The following is a 17,278-nucleotide window of genomic DNA, read 5'->3' as shown; positions in this document are numbered from 1 at the left end:
GTAATGGAAGAGTCCAGGAGTGAATGGAGGAGCCCCATAGTCCTGGACCCTAAATCGGATGGGGTGGTTAGGTTCTGCGTGGACTTCAGGAAAGTGAACGCCATATCACGATTTGACATGTACCAATGCCACGCGTGGATCAACTACTGGAACGATTAGGCCGAGCCAAGTTCGTATCCACCCTCGATCTTACCAAAGGCTACTGGCAGGTCCCCTTAACACCTGCCTCCAAGGAAAAAACAACATTCCCAACCCCATTCGGGCTGTTCCAGTTTACCACCATGCCCTTCGGCCTGCATGGGGCTGCAGCCACCTTTCAGCGGCTAATGAACAAAGTGCTGAGCCTGCACAATGCCTATGCCACTGCCTATATTGACGATATTGTAACTTACAGTGCGAGCTGGGTGGAACACCTGCAGCACCTTACCCAAGTACTGCAGGCCTTGGCAGAGGCAGGCCTCACGGCTAATCCAGCCAAATGCCACTGGGGACAGTGCGAGGTGAGCTATTTGGGCTACATGGGCGGTAGGGGACAACGCCGACCATTGGTAGATAAAGTGCAAGCACTACAAGATTACACCACCCAAAGACAGAGGCAAGTGCGACAGTTTTTAGGGCTGGCCGGGTATTACTGGCGCTTCATACCAAACTTTGCTACCTTAGTGTCCCCCCCGCTTACAGATCTCACCAAGAATCCTCGGTCACGGAACTTGGAATGGTCAGACGATTGCGATGTTGCTTTTCAGACTCTGCGGGAACAGCTGACCTGGGAACCAGTACTCATCCAGCCAGACTTCACCCACCCCTTTATTTTGCAGACAGATGCCTCTGAGGTTGGTCTAGGAGTGGTGCTGTCTCAAGAGGTAGGCAGGGAAGAACACCCCGTTCTATATTTGAGCCGGAAGCTGTTCCCACGAGAGACGCAGTACGCAACAATAGAAAAGGAGGCCCTCGCGGTGAAGTGGGCTGTGGAAACCCTCAGGTATTATCTATTGGGGGGTCAGTTCACATTGGTCACAGACCACGCACCCTTAAGGTGGCTCCACACGATGAAGGACACCAATGCATGGATTGTGTGTTGGTACCTGTCCCTTCAGCCCTATGCTTTTAACGTAGCACACCGACTAGGGAAAGCCCATGGTAATGCAGACATCTTTGCACAGGCTGGGGAGGATGGTGAAGGGGCAGCCTCCCAGGTGTCCCTCTTAAGGGAGAGGGTGTGTGATGGGGTGTATCAGCCCCGCACCGAAGGCTGAGCCTAATCAGGCCCACCTGGCTGAAGAAGCCCTGCCCCCACAACTCTGCTGGGCATGCTCAGACTGCAGCCCAAGTATAAAAGCCTGGAAGGAAGCTCAGTCTGGGCTGACTGCCAGAGAGACCCGAGGGCCAGTTGGGACGTCTCCCCAGCCATCGATGAGGGAGAAGCAGCCCCTAGGGAAGTAGTGGACCCGGTGAGCACCTGGGACTCTATCCCGCCAGACCAGGTAGGGAGGGGACCGGAGCCACCTCTCCCACCCTGGAATCCTTGGCGCGTTTTGGATGGATTCCCCGCCAAGCGAGTGGTGAGTCCTCCTGCCACTCACAGGGCCCTGGGCCGAGACCTGGTAGAGTAGGGTGGGCCTGGGTTCCCCTACCAGGGGTATACCCCCCTACCCGTGACTTTGTGTATTGACTCTGGCCAGTGGGCCGGCGAGCCTTTTTAGATGACCAGTTCTGGTTCTGCAGCCCGTCAGGCCCCAGAGTCGGGGCCAGGCTACATCCCAGGGTAGAGCGCGCGGGGCAGACAGTAGACCTGGGAGGGGGGAAAGAAAAGCTGCCCTGCGACAGTAAGGTAAGGTAGTTATGGACCTGAGAGAATTGGGAACCCATGCATTCCCACCCACTCAAGGTTTCAAAAGATCTGAGACCCACTCGTGATATTAGGAATGGCAACGTACAAAAACCTGTAGGGGAACACTTCAATCTTCCTGGACACACAATTGCAGATCTCAAGGTAGCCATCCTGCAGCAAAAAAACTTCAGGACCAGACTTCAAAGAGAAACTGCTGAGCTACAGTTCATCTTCAAGTTTGACACAATCAACTCTGGATTAAACAAAGACTGTGAATGGCTTGCTAACTACAAAAGCAGCTTCTGCTCTCTTGGAATTCACACCTCCAGATCAGCTGCTAGAAGTGGGCCTCATCCTCCTTGATTGGATCCACCTCGTCATCTCCAGCCTGATTCTGGCCTGCATATTTATACCTGCCTCTGGAAATTTCCACTACATGCATCTGACGAAGTGGGTCTTTGCCCACAAAAGCTTATGCTCCTACACTTCAGTTAGTCTATAAGGTGCCACAGGACTCCTCGCCACTCATGCATTCCCCTATCTGGATGACTGGTTGGTGATAAAGCTTCAGAGGGATAGCTGAGTTCGTCTGTAACTGGAAAAACTTAAACAAAAAATCTAGCAGCACCTTAAAAACTAACAAAACATGTAGATGGTATCATGCGAAAGCTCATGATACCATCTACATGTTTTGTTAGTCTTTAAGGTGCTACTAGACTATTTGTGGTTGGTGATAGGCAGTGCTGTCCAGTGTGGTTGTCATTCAGTCCACCTGCAATACACTGGGTTTGTTACTCATTCAAGTCAGATCAATGCTAAAAACCTGTGCAAAGAGTAATTTATCAGAGCATTCCTGAATGCTGTTCAAACCAGAGCATTTCCACCCACTCAAGGTTTCAAAAGATCTGAGACCCACTCATGGATCTAAAAAGCACATCCCATTATTACAGTGCACGCTTTCCTCAGACTTCTGGGGCATGTGGCAGCAGGTAGCTACATGGTGTAAAATGATAGACTATTCCTCAGGAGGCTTCAGGGAGGACTAGAATCAGTATATGTCCCTTGTTGTGAAAGTAGAAAGAATTATATTGTAATAATGGAAAAAGTTCAAGGAATACTGTTTGTCCTTGAACAGGAAAGAAAGGATTATGTTAATGTTGTTTGTAGGTATGCAGGATGGATCAGAGTGGAACCAGGTGTGTCTGGGAAAACAGGAAAAGGAACATTAGGTGTTAGGCAGAAAGTAATTGAGATAACCAGGGAGATATGGACAGGAGATTGCTGAGGCTTGATATGGAAATGAAGATATTTGACTAGTCTCATGCTAATCATGAGAGTTTTGCCTCCTTTTTGGATCATGTTAATTTTGCTTTCTTTTGCCTGTATAAATCAAGGGGTTTGAGCCTTGTATGATACTCACATTTTCTGGGTGTATTAGCAGAGCGGCTTTGCTAATAAACAGAGTGGTCTGACAAATTTGTGAGTCCTGTGTCTGACTTTGAGTTTGTCATTATCTAGACAGAGTAACTTGTGTTCCAGAGATAAACTGTCCTCTCTAGACAGGTGGACAGACCCTCAGACCACTTGTGCAGGAGTTTCCTTCATTTCTCTGCAACCAACATTTATGTAAGTCATGGATGCCCCATCCCTGGGTTGGAGACAGTGTCCCCTCTAACATTTTCCATCCTTGGGCTGTTGTACCAATAAAAGCAAGCAGGATCTTATGAGGGGGATAAGGCAAAAAGCCACATTTATTGTAAAGATAATAATAAAAAAATAAAGAAAAGATAGAAGCAAACAACGTTGTTTAACTACTTAACCCTTATACATATAAACATTCATTCATCCATTCATTCAGGTTCTGTGTATTTGTTATAGTTACCAGCCTGGAAGTTGCTTGTGACAGAATACTGGCCAGGTATTCTGTACACAAGTGATGGTAGTAGGGAGCGAAGTCCTGATCAGATGTGCATCTGAAGCGCCTGGTAGGCTGGCAGCAGAACCTTGGACTCTGATTCCATAGTTTTTTAGTCCAGCTCTTATAGGAATTTTTTCCTATGCCAGTCTGGAAATTGCTGCATCATCCTGATGTCTTCAGGGTGGCTGCCAGGTGCTCGTCAGTGATCTCATCGGGTGGACCTCCAGTACTTGGTTTTCTCCACTTGACACCTTTTGGTTGCACTGGCACCTGACGCCTTCTTCAGCCCTTTGTTGCTGTATTCTCAGGCTGGCACCTCTCAGAACCATTCATTCATCGTCCAAGCACTCTCTCTCTTACATACATTCCCTAATTAATGTTTCCTATACAGTATTTTGTATAATAATAAAAGTTGTAGTTACAAAAGTTTCTGGGTGGTATTGCTTAAAACATTCTCTGAGTGCTAAGTAAAGTTACAATGTTTTAACGAGAACAGGCGTCAATTATGTAACAATGCCCTTAGTCAATTACAGGGCTTGGCTCCCATAGCAGAGTTAGTGGCTTGACAATGCATTGTTACAATGTATCTCTGCAATGTCAATTTCAAACAGCCCCTTGCACAAGCTTTAGCATGCCCTGGGACACAGAGGGCAGCTGTTTCTGGCTACATAGGATTATATTCTTAACAGTTCTAAGTTACATGACCTAATACATTATATTCTAAAGGGGCAATAATAATAATAAATCTAAACACTTTAAGTTGTGGGGAACAAATTATGGGGAGTCACTTCCATTTGGGGGAATCATTTTCAATACATTAATATGTTACCCCTACGGGGGGACTGAACTTTCTTTTGGGTGGGTTGAAATTTCTCATGTGCAACACCAATACTGAGGTAGTGTGTGGATGTGCACCAATAGTACAAACAAAAACCCTAGATATAAATATATATTTTAAACAGTCCATAGGTGTGGAAGAAAATATATTAAAACAAGGGATAATTAACAAGGAGCAATGGTTACAATTTTTATTTCATAGAATCATAGAATACTAGAACTGGAAGGGACCTCGAAGTCATTGAGTCTAATCCCCTGCCCTCACGACAGGACCAAGTGTCGCGAGAATCACAGGTCCGATGATGCATACCCAAGGGGGGAAGGACAGAACCAGGTGGACCGTTTTATCAAATAAAAAATATTTATTTATAACAGTGATGAATTTATAGTATTTATTCTGAGATTTTTAATAGACAGTGTTAATGAATTTACAGTATTTATTATATTTATTCTATGATTTCTAGTTAAACGTGTCAGATATAAGGACGGGAATGACGAGGGGAATACTCTCTATTCTAAAAATATTCAGTTACACTAATTAAATAACAGTGATAACTACAAACTCTATGTACTACCCAAAACACCTACAACACTAAGCTTATACAACAAGAAAAAATCAAATCCTACATACCAACTTACACAGCACATGGAACATTTCAAAGATATCAGTTCGGTTGCGAAGGCCTTGGTTATGCCCGAGAGTCAGGGGAGGTGGCTGGTCGGTTGATCAGGCCGGCAGTGCTTTGGAGTATACGGGAAGGCACACGCATGGTGGTACATGTGTTGTGAAGACCTCTTCGAGCGAACTGTGCGATGGGTATTTATCCCCAAATCTGCACATCGCTTTCCCGCACTTGCATATTACCATATGTGGCCCAATGGTCACCAAGTGGGGGGTCTGTGTTGCAGGGGTTGGGCCGAAACTGAGCAGGTTTCATGCAACCAGGTAAGCCCCGCAGTTCTCATGCCAAGGTGACAGGTGGGAGAGTCCGAGGCTGTTTTCTCCTTTTCACACCTTCCCTTTTTCTAAAGGCAATGGTGTGCAGGAAGGGTGCGGCTGGATTCTCCCAAGGAGTACTGCAGCCCACTATAACAAAAGCGGCCTGGCCAAACTTTTTACTGGGGGGGCAGGTTTTTTTCTAACACCAAGCAGTGTCTATATCATCCCTGATAGATGTCTATTCAACATGCTCTTAAATATTTCCAGTGATGGAGATTACACAACCCCCCTAGGCAATTTATTCCAGTGTTAAACCACCCTGACAGTTAGGAAGTCTTTCCTAATGTCCAACCTAAACCTCCCTTGCTGCAATTTAAGCCCATTTAATATGAAATCAAATAAAAAGAAAATTAACACCACCCTTGGAGTACATGTTGTATCATCCTTTCTAACAACTCAAGCTAGTAAACACACCACAATGCATATTATCCACACATAGCTCAGCTTTAAGATGCTAAACAAATATATGGAGTTAACTAGAAATAGTATTTGCAAGGAGAGCATGACTAATACAATATCGTGACACTGGAAAGGAGAGGGAAAGGCATTCACTCAGGCTTATACAGTTTCTCTGGGGAATGTTTAGGATCCACGCCATAGAAGAACAAGTGAAACAGAGACCCGTATAAACAGATAAAAGTTCTCCTGGTTTGAAACTTTCATCTTGTGTATGTCACTAAGGCTACGTCTAGACTGCAAGCTTCTTTCGGAAGAAGCTTTTCTGGAAGAGATCGTCCAGAAAAGCTTATTTCAAAAGAGAGCATCCACATTGATTGGACACTCTCACGTTTAAGTTGTGATTAGTCTGGATGCAGTGGCCACCAGGGCACCTGTGTTATTTCCTGGAGACCGCCTCTTTCGAAAGAACTCCCTCTTCTGCGTCCACACGCCTTTTTCTAAAAATGCTTTTTCGGAAAAAGGCTTGATTCTCATAGAATGAGGTTTACCGCTGTCGGAAAAACCCCTCCATTCTTTTGACTTTCTGTCGAAAGAACTCAATGGCAGTGTGGACACAAGTATTGTTTTTCCGGAAAAACACTGCAGTGTAGATGCACCCAACTCAAAGAGTGGAGGCCCCAGAACACATTAACACATGGCATCAGGGTTTATAGACAGATGCATGTTTCTAAGAGCTTGCAAATAAGGTTTCAGCCTACAAAACAACTAGCATCACACCTAGTACTTGCTACTTCTGACTCATAAGAGCCAGAACCCTACCACATAGCAAAGATCTGGCCTTCATGCAATACAACTGTCACGTTGCTGGATCTTGAGGGGAGCAGCCAGATCACTGATGCACCCATAGGTGGGGGTGTTGGCCCCAAAAATGGTATAGAAGGGGGCCATGTGAGGTATTGAATAGAAGCTTATTATCTGATAATCCTATGTACGCTGTTCATGTGTTTGTATAATGTCTGTGTGCAATTATTAGCATGTACTTGTATGGACACTGAAGATTTCCCTGCATGTGGTTAAGCATTGGGCAGGGCCGGGCCTGTGGACATGCTAATTACCGAGGCCCTGTGGGACAATGGCTCTCAATGAGCCAAGGACACACCTAAGGAATGGGGGCTGTCACCTGAGAGCAGCCAGCAGGGAACACAGAGATTGGCCTCTGTCCAGGTGACCTGCTACATACTAGAAGAGGCCAGGAAGGAGGTATAAAGAGGCCATGTGGTCGATGCCATTTTGTTCTCAGCTCAGCACTTCATCCCAGAGGCAGCATTGCAGGGATCGAAGAGCCCGGAAGACCTGTGAACCCATCCTGATCGTAGGATGTGCAATAAAAACTTTTAACTCAGCAGCTGTAACATCTCTGCTAGAGCCTGCATCGAGGACTGGGAGATTCGGTGCATGTAACGTACTGTACTTTAATAACCTTACTCTCAGGCTTTTCTTTCTTGTAATAATAAACCTTTAGATATCGATTCTAAAGGATTGGCCCAGCGTGATTTGTGGGTAAGGTCCAGAGGGTAAATTGACCAGGGATCTGTGGCTGGTTTCTTGGAACCGGACAGAACTTGTTCGGGGTAGGTGGGATTGGGTGCTAGGACCCCCCACCTGTGTATAGGCCCGGGGCCATCTGGGGCACGGATATTGCTGGGGTATCGGAGGGGTTTTGCTCGGGAGGCTTCAGGCAGGCTGCTGAAGCGCTCTGTGGGACTGGTTTGTGGCCTGTTTGGAGAGGTCACCAGTCGGGGGCTGTAAGGAGCCCCGGATTCGAGCAATTCGCCCTGAGCGGACGCCCTCAGCTGTGCCTAGACACGGCCCGGTCCATCACAGCATTCCCCGTGCCACAATCAGCACCACACTTTACACAGATGAGAAGTTATAAAACCAATCTCACCAACTTCAAACAGGTTCTCCCAGTCCCAAAGGACCAGCCACAGTCCCAGGTCAATTTATACCTTAGATCTTACCCACAAGAGCACACTGGGCCAATTCTTTAGAATCTAAAATCTAAAGGTTTATTAATAAAAGAAAGAAAATGTTGAGAGTAAGATTGTTAAGGAGAATACATTACATACATCAAGTAGTTCTTGATGCAGGCTCTTAGCAGAGATGTTACAAACTGCCAACTGAAAAGTCTCTGGTGCACATCCTATGGTAGGATGGGTCAAAAAATCCTTCTGGGCCCTCTGTCCTAACCACTGGTACTTCTGGAGCGGAAGGCCGGAGTAAAGACAAGATGGAGGCACCCTCAGGATACTTTTATAATCTGGCCCATGCAGAGGGAAAACCCATTCTTCTGCGTGCTGGTGCCTCCCAAAATAGGCTGATCACATGACCCGCAAACCAGTTTCTGTCCTCTTTAGTCAAGGAGCCATGGTGTCCTCAGGTGTGTTCTTCTCAAGCAAGGGGCCATTGCGTGCTCCTCAGGTGTCAATTGGCAACACTTGAGACATTCTCTATGCAGTACTGAGCAACTGTCCCTCCCAGCAGAAAACATTTCAAATATCAACACAAAGCCCGTATTCATAATTTTACACACACAGAGTGTACAAGTACGTGAGTAGCCTAGATGGAGTCAGCATAACATAAGCTTTCATTTGACACCTCATAGAATAATAATAGGACTGGAAGGGACCTCAAGAGGTCATCGAGTCCAGCCCCCCGCCCTCAAGGCAGGACCAAGCTCCACCTACACCATCCCTGACAGATGTCTATCTAACCTGTTCTTAAATATCTCCAGAGAGGGAGATTCCACCACCTCCCTTAGCAATTTATTCCAATATTTGACCACCCTGACAGTTAGGAATTTTTTCCTAATGTCCAATCTAAACCTCCCCTGCTGCACTTTAAGCCCATTACTCCTTGTCCTGTCCTCAGAGGCCAAGAGGAACAAATTTTCTCCTTCCTCCTTGTGACACCGTGTGACGGCACGTTGGGGGTTCCCCGTCTCCTGCACCCCGAAATGGCACAAACAGACTGTACCAGCCAGTGGAATTGAGGGTGGTTTATTGCTCCTCCAGCACAGCGCAGCACAGATGTAATCTGGTTACAGGAACTGGGCTAGGATGCCTCAGGCCCCCTTGAGATGGGGGAGACTGGGCCCCTAAACTCCAGCTCCTCTCCCTAGGCTGTCTCATCCATCCTCACAGACAGCCACCAACCAACCAACCCACTTCCAGCCCTGCCCCCCAGCCAGGGCCGCATTCACCTTCCTTTGTTCCTCTCCATGGGGGGTGTCTGGCCACTGGTTCAACAAGTTTGTCCTTACCTCTGCCTAGTGAGGTTTTCCCTGCTGGGTCTTGCTCCAGACAGCAGAGGTCACCACATCCCAGCAAGTACCCCCACTACGTCACAGTTCTCCCCCCTCCGAGAGCGAACTGAGCAGGGTCACTCCGCTCGTGACCTGGGGAAGTTCGGGCCCCTCGCTACGGGACAGCGCGTCGGCGATGATGTTGGCGCTCCCCTTGACGTGGATCACTTCCATGTCGTAGTCCTGCAGGAGCAGGCTCCACCGCAGCAGCTTGGCGTTCGTCCCTTTCATCTGGTGTAGCCAGGTCAGGGGGCAGTGGTCGGTGAACACCGTGAAACGCCGGCCAAACAGGTACGGCTGCAGCTTTTGCAGGGCCCACACCATGGCCAGGCATTCCCTCTCTACGGTCGCGTAGCTCCGCTCCCGGGGCAGCAGCTTCCTGCTCAGGTACACGATGGGGTGACGTTCCCCTTTCTCGTCCGCCTGCATCAGCACCGCCCCCAGCCCAGTGTCCGAGGCGTCAGTAAACACGATAAAGGGCTTGTCGAAGTCTGGGTTTACCAACACTGGAGCCTTGGCCAGGGCTCCCTTCAGTGCACAGAGAGCCCTCTGGCACTGCTCCGTCCAGACCACCCTGTCGGGCCTCCCCTTCCTGCACAGCTCTGTGATCGGGGCAGTGATGGAGCTGAAGTTGGGCACAAACCTCCGGTAGTACCCCGCCATCCCAATGAAAGCCTGGACCTGCTTCTTGGTCTGGGGCACAGGCCAGTCCCGGATGGCCTCCACTTTGGCCGGCTCTGGCTTCAAGCAGCCGCTCCCCACCTTATGGCCCAGGTAGGACACTTCGGCCATTCCAACCTTGCACTTCCCAGCCTTTACGGTCAGCCCAGCCTCCCTCAGCCGATCCAGTACCTGGCTGACCTGGGCCACGTGGTCCTCCCAGGACTGGCTGAAGACGCAGATGTCATCGATGTACGCTAGGGCACAGTTCTCCATTCCCCTCAGCAGCTGGTCCACCAGGCGCTGGAAGGTGGCCGGCGCCCCTTTGAGGCCAAAGGGTAGGACCAGGAACTCATAGAGCCCCAGTGGCGTGATGAAAGCCGATTTCAGTCTGGCCTCCTGGTCTAGCGGCACCTGCCAGTAGCCCTTGGTTAGGTCCAGGGTGGTGAGATAGCGAGCTCCCCCCAGCTTGTCCAGGAGCTCATCGGGCCTTGGCATCGGGTAGGCGTCGGACACCGTGATGGCGTTGAGCTTCCGGTAGTCCACGCAGAACCGGATCGACCCGTCCTTCTTGGGAACCAGCACCACGGGAGAGGCCCAGGGGCTGGAGGACGGCTGGATCACCCCCAGGGCCAACATGTCCTGGACCTCTCTCTCCAGGTCCTGGGCTGTTTTCCCTGTGACCCTGAATGGGGAGCAGCGCACCGGGGGGTGAGTGCCCGTCTGCACCCGGTGGACAGCCAGGTTGGTGAGACCCGGCTTGTTGGAGAACAGCTGCTGGTGGGAGCGCAGCACCTCCCGGATCTCGGCCTGCTGGGCCGGGGTGAGCTGGTCCGAGAGGGAAATTGACTCCAGCGAAGAGTCCTCTCCGGTCCCAGGGAACAGGCCCACCAGGGGATCCTCCCCCTGCTCCTCCCAGGGCTTACACACGGCCAGCACCAAGTTCTCCCTGTCCCAGTACGGCTTCATCATGTTAACATGATATACCCGCTGGCCGCGCGTCCGGCCCGTCAGCTCCACCACGTAGTTCACCTCGTTCAGCTGCTTAACCACCTTGAAGGGGCCGTCCCAGGCGGCTTGCAGCTTGTTCTTCCGCACGGGGATCAGGACCATCACCTGGTCCCCGGTAGCGTAGGCGCGGGCCCGTGCATTGCGGTCGTACCAGACCTTCTGCTTCCTCTGGGCCCTGCTCAGGTTCTCTCTGGCCAGGCCCATGAGCTCGGCAAGTCTTTCCCGGAATGTCAGGACGTATTCCACGACCGGCTCACCCTCCGGGGAGACCTTCCCCTCCCACTCGTCTTTCAATAAGTCCAGGGGGCCCCTCACTCGCCTCCCATATAACAGCTCGAACGGCGAGAACCCCGTGGACTCCTGGGGCACTTCCCTGTACGCAAACAGCAGGTGGGGTAGGTACTTGTCCCAGTCCTGCGGGTGTTTGTGCATAAAGGTCCGTAGCATCTGCTTCCGAGTCCCATTGAACCTCTCCACCAACCCGTTGGTCTGGGGGTGATACGCCGAGGCCCAGGTGTGTTGCACCCCACTCTTCTCCCACAAGCACCGGAGCAGGGCCGACATGAAGTTGGATCCCTGGTCCGTGAGAACCTCCTGGGGAAACCCCACCCTGCTGAAAATGGTCAGCAGTGCGTCTGCCACCGTGTCTGCCTCGATGGAGGGCAGGGCCACGGCCTCGGGGTAGCGGGTGGCGAAGTCCACCACCACCAGGATGTATTTCTTCCCTGTCCGGGTCGCTCTGTTGAAGGGCCCCACAATATCCATCGCCACCTTCTGGAAAGGCTCCTCTATGATGGGCAGGGGTCTCAATGCAGCTTTCTTCCTGTCTTGGGCCTTCCCCACTCGTTGGCAGGAGTCGCAGGACCGGCAGTACCGCTGGACAGCTGCAAACATCCCCGGCCAATAGAAGTTTTGGAGCAGCCTCAGCCGCGTGCGCCGGATCCCCTGGTGTCCCGAGAACGGGATGTCATGGGCCAGGTGTAGCAGCTTGCGGCGATACCTTTGGGGAACCACCAGCTGCCGCTGGAGCCCCCACTTGCCTACCGTCCCGGGGGAAAGCCATTCCCGGTACAGAAATCCCCTCTCCCACCGGAACTTCTCCTGGCAATCTCCTCCTAGGGGTTGAGCGGCACCCAGGTCAGCCTGGTCCCTCAGGGCCTGCAAGGAGGGATCCGCTCGCACCTCCGCCTGGAATTCAGCGGCTGGGGCTGGGACAGGGCCGTGGTTCCCCCCGCTGCCTAGGTCCAACTCTAGGTCTGCTGGGACAGGGCCCTGGGCCCCCTGTTGGGGAACCTCCTCGAGTTCCGGGCCGCAAGCCCCTCGCTTGCTCTGGCTACGGGTGGTGACCAGCGTCCTGTGGGGTCCGTCTGGCCACTCCTCTAGGTCACTCCCCATTAGCACGTCGGTGGGCAAGTGCGGGTGCACCCCCACTTCCTTGGGGCCCTCCTTGGCCTCCCATTTCAGATGCACCCTGGCTACGGGTACCTTAAAGGGGGTGCCGCCTATGCCCCTCAGTGTCAGCTGAGTGTCGGGTAGCATACGGTCTGGGGCCACTATGTCGGGCCGGGCCAGCGTCACCTCCGCCCCCGTGTCCCAGAAACCCGTCACCTTCCTGCCATCCACCTCCAGGGGTACGAGGCAGTCCCTCCGTAGGGGCCGCCCCGCCCCCACCCGGTGCACGGATAAATCTGTCTCCCGAGGGTCAGACCTCCCAGGGGAGGTGCACTGAGCATCCTTCCCCCCTCCCCGAGCGGAGGTTTGCCGGCCAGCCCCTGCCACTGGGGCAGCCGGCCCTTCCTCCCGCCCCAGCCAGTTAACCCTGGAACGTCCCAGGTCATGGGACCTGTTCTTGCGCCTGGTGCATTGAGCCCTCTTGTGGCCCCGTTGCCCACAGCGATGGCAAGTTAGGTTCTGTGGGCCCATTCGGGTCGGCTCTGCCCGGGCCCTGGCTGGTTTTCTGGGGTATCGATGACTGGTCCTGGTCCCTGGGGCTCGCCTCGGAGGTGTCTCTCTCCGTTGCTCCGCCGAGAACCGGTCTCTGCGCGATTCTCTTTCTCTCCGGGACTCCCGTTCACCCCTGGACCGGCTCTCCATGAACTCATCCGCCAGTCTCCCGGCCTCCTGGGGGTTCTCTGGTCTCCGGTCCTTGAGCCACAGCCTCAGTTTGGGTGGGCACGCTTCATAGAACTGCTCCATCATGACCAGCTTGAGCAGCTCCTCTGCGGTCTGGGCTCCGACTCCCGAGACCCACTTGCGGCAGTATTGCGCCAGGCGGGAGGCCAGATCCACATAGGTCTCCCGTGGCCCTTTCTGTACCCCCCGGAACTTCTTCCTGTACATCTCGGGGGTCAGCCCGAACTTGTGCAGCAGGGCCTCCTTGACTCGGTTGTAATCCCCTGGCTGTAGGTCCTCCAGCTGACTGAGCACTCCGGCCGCCTCCTGGTTCAGTGCGGGGATGAGCTCCTGCAGCCAGTCAGCTGGGGGGACCTGTTGCAGCCCACAGGCCCTCTCAAAGGAGCTGAGGAACCCGTCTATGTCGCCCACGTCCTTCAATTGGGCCACCGTGAGCCTCTCCAAGCGCCTGGCATCCCCGGGACTCTGGGGCCCATCCACTCTTGGCGCAGCCGGGGCCCCGCAGGTTCTCCGCTCTGCCATGGCCAGCTCATGCTGTCGCTGCCTCTCTCGATCTTGGCGCTCCCTCTCTCGATCTTGGCGCTCCCTCTCTCGATCTTGGCGCTCCTTCTCTCGGTCCTGTACTTCCAATTCCTTCATCCGCAGCTGGATCTCCAGCCGCCGCAGCTCCGCTGGTCTGGCCCCTGCCCTAGATGGGCTACGGCTTGCAGGCCTCCCGGGAGACGCTGTCGCATCTCTCCGGTGGGTTCCAGCGCTCCTCCCCCTCTCTGAGCCTGACACACTCTCAGGGGGGGTCTGGCTGCTTCCCCTGGGGACAAGATCCTGGCCCCGTGGCTGGTCATTCTCTTCCAGCTGGGTAATCAGCTGGGCCTTGGTTGCTTTCCGCACAGGCAAGCCCCTCTCTCTGCACAGCCCCACCAGCTCTGCCTTCAAGAGTCGGGCGTAGGCCATCTGCCCGCTGGTCCCCTTGGTGCAGACTCACCAGTCTAGTGCTGCAGCGCCCCACGATTCCCAGGAACCGCTTCGCTCTGTCTCCAGCACGCCTGGTTACAGGGCTCTTGCTTCTACTGCGCCTTGTCGCTTGCCGCTGGGAGCTTCATCCACGGGGTGCAGTGCATCCCACTCCTGACACCAGTGTGACGGCACGTTGGGGGTTCCCCGTCTCCTGCACCCCGAAATGGCACAAACAGACTGTACCAGCCAGTGGAATTGAGGGTGGTTTATTGCTCCTCCAGCACAGCGCAGCACAGATGTAATCTGGTTACAGGAACTGGGCTAGGATGCCTCAGGCCCCCTTGAGATGGGGGAGACTGGGCCCCTAAACTCCAGCTCCTCTCCCTAGGCTGTCTCATCCATCCTCACAGACAGCCACCAACCAACCAACCCACTTCCAGCCCTGCCCCCCAGCCAGGGCCGCATTCACCTTCCTTTGTTCCTCTCCATGGGGGGTGTCTGGCCACTGGTTCAACAAGTTTGTCCTTACCTCTGCCTAGTGAGGTTTTCCCTGCTGGGTCTTGCTCCAGACAGCAGAGGTCACCACATCCCAGCAAGTACCCCCACTACGTCACACACCCTTTTAGATATTTGAAAACCTCACATTGTCCACTTCAAACTGAATTTGAGATAAACACACACTAGTGGGTACAACAATGATCTGAACCTATTAGATTCTTTGAACCTATTAGCAAGGCCTCCTACCTCTCCCATTGGCTCCAGATAGGATTTCTCAGGCCCCTGGCAGTCTACTCAGTCCTAGCCTACAAGCCTTCCACTTAAGCGTGGATACTTCTTGGCTAACACCACTAGAAAGGACTTCCTCGAAAGATGTTCAGGGGGTACTTCTGAACTGCAGAAAGACTTCAACTAGCGGTACTTACCTGGACTAATGGAAACATTTTTCTATCTGGTGTCAGCAAAGACCTCTCTCCAGTACAGCCCTCCATTAAGCAGTTTGGAGTAACTGTTATACTTAAACCAGCAAAGCCTGACCATTAGTTCTACTGAAGTTCACATGGCAACCATTTCAAAGCTACACCCACTGCAGGGGACAGGCCCAGCCAAAGAGATTGCGGGGTCTGAGGCGGCACACTGACACCGGGCCCGGCCGGTGGATGCTCTAGTTAAAGTCAAACCCAGTTGTGAGGGTACAGAGTCCAGCCCGGTCGCTCTCTGGATATTCCACAACACCTCTAAATTTAATAAAAATTTCAACTGGAGTTTATTTCACTGTCATCTGCCATGCTTTTACTGTTCACTATGATGTCATCGTACACTACTGTATGGAGGTTACTGTATAATTTCCTGTGACTTGAGACCCTTTTCAATACGGTTGAAAACAATTGTGTCACCTCCGTGTTTCAGTAAGGTAGTGTAACGAAGTGCTGCTGACATCACAGCCTCTACAGAGACCTGGCTTGTGTTAGGGACTGTGACGGACCGGGCCGTGTCTGGGCACAGCTGAGGGCGTCCGCTCAGGGCGAATTGCTCGAATCCGGGGCTGCTTACAGCCCCCGACTGGTGACCTCTCCAAACAGGCCACAAACCAGTCTCACAGAGCGCTTCAGCTGCCTGCCTGAAGCCTCACGAGCAAAACCCCTCCGACGCCCCAGCAATATCCATGCCCCAGATGGCCCCGGGCCTATACACAGGTGGGGGGTCCTAACACCCAATCCCACCTACCCCGAACAAGTCCTGTCCGGTTCCAAGAAACCAGCCACAGATCCCTGGTCAATTTACCCTCTGGACCTTACCCACAAATCACGCTGGGCCAATCCTTTAGAATCTATATCTAAAGGTTTATTATTACAAGAAAGAAAAGCCTGAGAGTAAGGTTATTAAAGTACAGTACGTTACATGCACCGAATCTCCCAGTCCTCGATGCAGGCTCTAGCAGAGATGTTGCAGCTGCTGGTTTAAAAGTTCTTATTGCACATCCTACGATCAGGATGGGTTCACAGGTCTTCCGGGCTCTTCAATCCCTGCAGTGCTGCCTCTGGGATGAAGTGCTGAGCTGAGAACAAAATGGCATCGACCGCATGGCCTCTTTATACCTCCTTCCTGGCCTCTTCTGGTCTCAGCCGGTCACCTGGTCCTCAGCCTCTCTCTGCTGGCAGCTCTTGGGTCTCCGCCCTCCTGCTTTAGGTGTGTCTTTGGGCCATCAAGGGCCATTGTTCCACAGGGCTTCACTACTCAGCCTGTCCATAGCAATGCTCAACCACATTCAGAGAAATATTCAGCTTCCACACAGATTACAGATTCCTACCTACACACATAGACATTATCCACTCACATAAATAGCGTACATAAGATCAACAAACAATAATCTCCCATTCAATACCCCACATGGCTCCCCCCACACCAATTTCTGGGGCCAACACCCCCACCTAGGGGTGCAGCAGCGATCTGGCTGCTTCCCTCCAATTCAGCAACGTGACACCCCCAACGCAAAATTGATGCAGGAAGTGATGCCAGTAACATCACTGAGGGCATCACAGGCCTCCCCCAACAAAATGGTGGTGTGCCTCAGTTTCCCTTCTTACACAGGACCTTCTGGCTGGAACCCTTTTTGTCCTGTAAGAAGTTCCAAGACCAGTTACAAGTGTTAACCACGAAATAGCAACATCACAATGTCCCCTTACATACCGTCTGTCGTTTGGTACATCTCCAGACAGATTACATGGTATTTCCATAAGCTCATGCACACTGTATACCGTTACAATTCTCTGCAACAATAATACATTGGTTACAGGAATTAACATCAGTAACAAGAACAATCCTATATCAGGTGTATACTGAAATTCTCCGTCAGGCCCCTTCTCTGGCCCCACACCATTGCAGTTTTGGCCCTTCAGGTTTAAACTGCAAATCTTCTTGGCCAAAGCAAGTCCTGCCCCTCCCCCTTGTCCTCTGGGCTCCAGGCCTGAAACCTCTGGCCAGACCAAGACAAAGGGCTGGCTGGGCGTGACTCCCTGGCTCACAATGGCCCTGGAATTCTCCCCCTTCCCCCACTCAGTGGGGTAACAGCAGTAAGCTGTAGACTCCCAAGTCTCTCCTCTGTCCCTCTCTAACCTCTGTTTCCACATGGAACCAGATATCCACCTCCCTGATTGAGTATGAGTGTCCACC

This window comes from Pelodiscus sinensis, chromosome W, assembly GCF_052426305.1.
Source record: "Pelodiscus sinensis isolate ZL-2025 chromosome W, ASM5242630v1, whole genome shotgun sequence".
In the NCBI taxonomy this organism is placed as follows: Eukaryota; Metazoa; Chordata; order Testudines; family Trionychidae; genus Pelodiscus; species Pelodiscus sinensis.
Note: the sequence above shows the minus strand (reverse complement) of the source record.